Source organism: Triticum dicoccoides, chromosome 4A (assembly GCF_002162155.2).
Source record: "Triticum dicoccoides isolate Atlit2015 ecotype Zavitan chromosome 4A, WEW_v2.0, whole genome shotgun sequence".
NCBI lineage: Eukaryota > Viridiplantae > Streptophyta > Magnoliopsida > Poales > Poaceae > Triticum > Triticum dicoccoides.
The window spans coordinates 155,017,166-155,021,548 of NC_041386.1; positions in this window are offsets into that span (position 1 = coordinate 155,017,166).

The following is a 4,383-nucleotide window of genomic DNA, read 5'->3' on the forward strand; positions in this document are numbered from 1 at the left end:
CCGATGAACTTTGAGTTTATGATCATATCTATGTTTTTATCCATGAAAGTTATTTGAGTATTTTGATATCTTATATGCATGATTACTTATAGCCTCATATTTCTTCTTCAAATCTTTGGTGTAGTTTGGCCGACTAGATCGATTTTTCTTGCCATGGTAAGAGGTGCTTTGTGATGGGTTCGATCTTACGGCGCTTGATCCCAGTGATAGAAGGGGAACCGACACACATGTATCATTGCTATTAAGGATAACAAGATGGGGTCTATTTCTACATAAATAGATCTTATCTACATCAGGTCATCGTTCTTATTGCATTACTCCGTTTCTCCATGAATTTAATACACTAGATGCATGCTGCATAGTGGTCAATGTGTGGAGTAATAGTAGTAGATGCAGGCAGGAGTCGGTCTGCTAATCTTGGTCGTGATGCCTATATAATGATCACTGCCTGGTTATCGTCATGATTATTTGAACTTCTTTCAATTGCCCAACAGTAATTCGTTTACCAACCGTATGCTATTTTTCTCGAGAGAAGCCACTAGTGAAATCTACGGCCCCCGAGTCTCTTCTTTATTATATTTGCCTTCGCGATCTATTTTTATTTCCTTTTATTTTTAGATCTATTAATCCAAAAATACAAAAATACCTTGCTGCAATTTATTATTATTTATTTTATCTCACATTCACGCGAGATCTATTTATCCAATCTACTACAATTTTATCTATCTTTTTACCCATGAGTGATTGACAACCCCTCTCTTACGTCGGGTTGCAAGTATTTGTTCTTTGTGTGCAGGAGCTGTTTAGGTGGTGTTGCGTGATTATCCTACTAGTTCAATAACCTTGGTCACATCACCGAGGGAAATACCTATCATAGTTGTGCTACATCATCCCTTCCTCTTTGGGGAAATACCGACGTAGTTCAAACCGCATCAAACGGAATTTCTGGCGCCGTTGCTGGGGAGACATCTACAACATCTTCCAGGTTCCTAATCACAAATCTCATCTCCTTGCAATTTACATTATTTGCCATTTGCCTCTCATTTTCATCTCCCCCACTTCACAAGAAGTTGCCATTTTATCCGCCCTCTTTTCCGTTCGTCATTTTTCTCGTTAGATGTGTTTTTTTTTGTGCAAGCTTGTTGACCATTTTTTGTCATTATGGATAGTTCTTCCTCTATTGCGTGCACCCCCGAGAACGAGGTTCTTAACTTTAAACAAAGGGGAGGAGAAAATTTAAAGGATTCTTGGTATAGAATTTGCAATGCTCATAACATATCTATCCGTAAGCAATCTACCATTGTTCTTCTTCGTTGTTTTTATGTGGGCATCACCACTTGGTATAGATTCGTCCTTGATACGATTACCAGTGGGAATTTCTTGATGTGTCCCTCTATTGATGCTTTTAATGCTATGGGAAATTTAGTAGGTTCACCACCTCTTATGGTGAATGAAATAAATTTAACTCTCGAGCATGTTATGGAAAGGCTAGATGCTATTGAAAAGAAAATGCTCACTAAAGAACATATTGAAAACTTGGATAAAAAGATGCATAATTTTGCTACTAAAATTGGATCAAAACCGTGAGAGGTTTTTAAGTTGTTGAAAGAAAAGGGAATCGTAATTCACGAAAGAATTAAAGAAAGCCCTTCTCGGATCGATAAATAGGGAGAGATCTTTAGTAATCTAAGCACGACTTTTTCTTCCGCTAAAACTATTGAGAAAACTCCCGTAAAAATTAGCAAGATTACTCCAGTTACTAAGAATAAGGGTGCAACTTCTAGTAATAACAATAAAGAAGAGCTTAAGATGATTAGTATCCATCCCAATTTTATTGAAGTGATAAGAGAACCTACTTGCAAGAATGAACATTTCAATCTCATTCCTAGGAGTATTGTCATTGAAAATTTGTATGCTAAATCCTTAAAGAATTCTAAGTGTTTGATTGAAGAGTTGGAAATAAACATGACAATACTTGAATCTTTGCGTTATGCCTAGCTAAGGTCGTAAAACGATAGCGCTTGTTGCGAGGCAACCCAATGAATAAAATTTATTTATTTTTGTCTTTTTCTTTCTATTCTTGAGTGTTTGCACAATTAGCTACTATTATGATTGTGTTTTTTGTGTTTTAATTAGTGTTTGTGCCAAGCAAAGCCTTTGGGATCATGTTGGGTGATAGTTGATTCGATCTTGCTGAAAAACAGAAACTTTTGCGCCCAGTCGCAGAATTGTTTACATTTACAGAAGCGCGATAAAATCCTGAATTTTTACAGAAGATTAATATACAAATTTCCCACGATGTCCTAATTTTTCAGAATTTTTGAGGTTACAAAAGTATTCGAAATATTCAGATTGCTACGGACGGTTCTATTTTTGTCAGATTCTGTTTTCTTTGCACTGTGTGCTTATTTTGATTGATCTATGGACTCTTTTGAGGGGTTTGAGCCATAGAAAAGTTGGAATATAGTAGATATGATGCAAAAATAAAATATGAATGGGTTTTCTATAGTACTTATAGTAGTGATTTGCTTTCTTATACTAACGAATCTCATGAAGGTTTTGTTGATTTTCGTGTGATTGAAGTTTTCAAGTTTTGGGTGATATTACGATGGATGAAGGAATAAGGAGTAAGAAGAGCCTAAGCTTGGGGATGACCATGGCATCCAAATCTATTATCTAAATAGAAGCAAGCAACTAAGCTTGGGGATGCCCGAGTGGCATCCCCTGTTTCTTCTAACGACCATCGGTATTTCACTTGGAGATATATTATTTTCGTCACATATGATGAGTTTTGCTTGGAGCGTCTTGTATAATTTGAGTGTTTGATTGTTTTTCTTTGTATTTTTAGTCATGAATCCTTGTTGGACACACCTATTTGAGAGAGCCAAAATTATGCTATGACTTGTTAGAATTGCTCTCTATGCTTCACTTAAATCTTTATGAGCTATGGAATTGCTCTAGTGCTTTACTTATATCTTTTGGAGCACTGTGTACTTTAGTATTTTTGAAGAAATGCTCTCATGCTTCATCTATATTTGTTTGATCTATCAAAGCAACATATGAAATTAGTCCCAAAATGATAGATATTCAAGAGGGATATAATAAAAACATTCATGAAGATCATTGGACAAAATAAACTTGATTCCTTGTAATAGTTTTGTGATATGTTGATATCATATGTGAGTCTAGTTGATGAGTAATGATGCTTTAGTAAGAATATTGGTGTTAAGGTTTGTGCTTCCCTATGCAAGCACGAAAGTCAATAGTTATGCCATGAAATTACATCCTACTTGTGGTGCAGAAGTCCAAACGCAGTGAAACTTTTTGGATATTTTTTCTGGACCAGAAGACACCTGTTGGGCCAAAGAAGTACCATAGGGGGGCTCCGAGCGGAGCACAACCCATCAGGGTGCGCCTGGGGGGCCTAGGCGCACCCAGGTGGGTTGTGCCCACCTCGGTGGCCTCCCGCACCGCCTCTTTGCTCTATAAATACCCCAATATTCCAGAAACACTAGGGGAGTCGACAAAAATCAATTCCAGCCACCGCATGTTCCAGAAACCATAGATCCAATCTAGACACCATCACGGAGGGGTTCATCATCCTCATTGGGGCCTCTCCGATGATGCGTGAGTAGTTCATTGTATACCTACGGGTCCGTAGTTAGTAGCTAGATGGCTTCCTCTCTCTCTCTCTCTCTCTCTCTCTCTCTCTCGATTCTCAATATAATGGTCTCTTGGAGATCTATTTGATGTAACTCTTAATGCAGTGTGTTTGTTGGGATCTGATGAACTTTGAGTTTATGATCAGATCTATGTTTTTATCCATGAAAGTTATTTGAGTCTTTTGATCTCTTATATGCATTATTACTTATAGCCTCGTATTTCTTCGTCGAATCTTTGGTTTAGTTAGGCCGACTAGATTGATTTTTCTTGCCATGGGAAGAGTTGCTTTGTGATGGGCTCAATCTTACGGTGCTTGATCCCAGTGACAAAAAGGGAACCGACACGTATGTATCGTTGCTATTAAGGATAATAAGATGGGGTCTATTTCTACATAAATAGATCTTGTGTACATCATGTCTTCATTCTTATTGCATTACTCCGTTTATCCATGAACTTAATACACTAGATGCATGCTGGATAGCGGTCGATGTGTGTAGTAATAGTAGTAGATGCAGGCAGGAGTCGATCTACTATTCTTGGACGTGATGCCTATATAATGATCATTGCCTGGATACCATCATGATTATTTGAAGTTCTATCAATTTCCCAATAGTAATTCGCTTACCCATGGTATGCTATTTTTCTCGAGAGAAGCCACTAGTGAAATCTACGGCCCCCGGGTCTCTTCTTTATTATATTTGCCTTCACAATCTATTTTTA